Source organism: Brassica oleracea, chromosome C4 (assembly GCF_000695525.1).
Source record: "Brassica oleracea var. oleracea cultivar TO1000 chromosome C4, BOL, whole genome shotgun sequence".
Lineage (NCBI taxonomy): Eukaryota > Viridiplantae > Streptophyta > Magnoliopsida > Brassicales > Brassicaceae > Brassica > Brassica oleracea.
This window is the reverse complement of record NC_027751.1, coordinates 23,175,785-23,176,193: the sequence shown is the minus strand read 5'-3', so window position 1 is coordinate 23,176,193 and position 409 is coordinate 23,175,785.

The following is a 409-nucleotide window of genomic DNA, read 5'->3' as shown; positions in this document are numbered from 1 at the left end:
CGACGGGGATCGGTTTTGCTGGTTAACCGGGGGCCGGTTCAAATCGAGACTAGGAATTAATTATGGTCTGACAACCTAATTGAAAACCGGTTCAAGCGAGAAACCGAACTGTCGCGAGTAGGTTTTTGGGCATTTAGGCGGCCTTTTGAGGCCCATTTAGGCCTTTGTAGACCTAATGATTGTGCTCGGAAAACGTGCCATCGTTTTTGCTATAAATAGGTCTCTCTCCTTTGCTTTCGTCATTCTTCTCTGCAGATTCAGGTATCCCGTTTTCTCTCCCTTCTCTCTACTTTTACTTTTTCTCTCTAGATAGGTTTTTCTTCGTATAGACTCGTTGGTATCGTTTGGCGGTTGTAGTCGTCCCCTGAATTAAGGAACATGCCTTCGAGAAGTCGATTGTTGCGAGAAG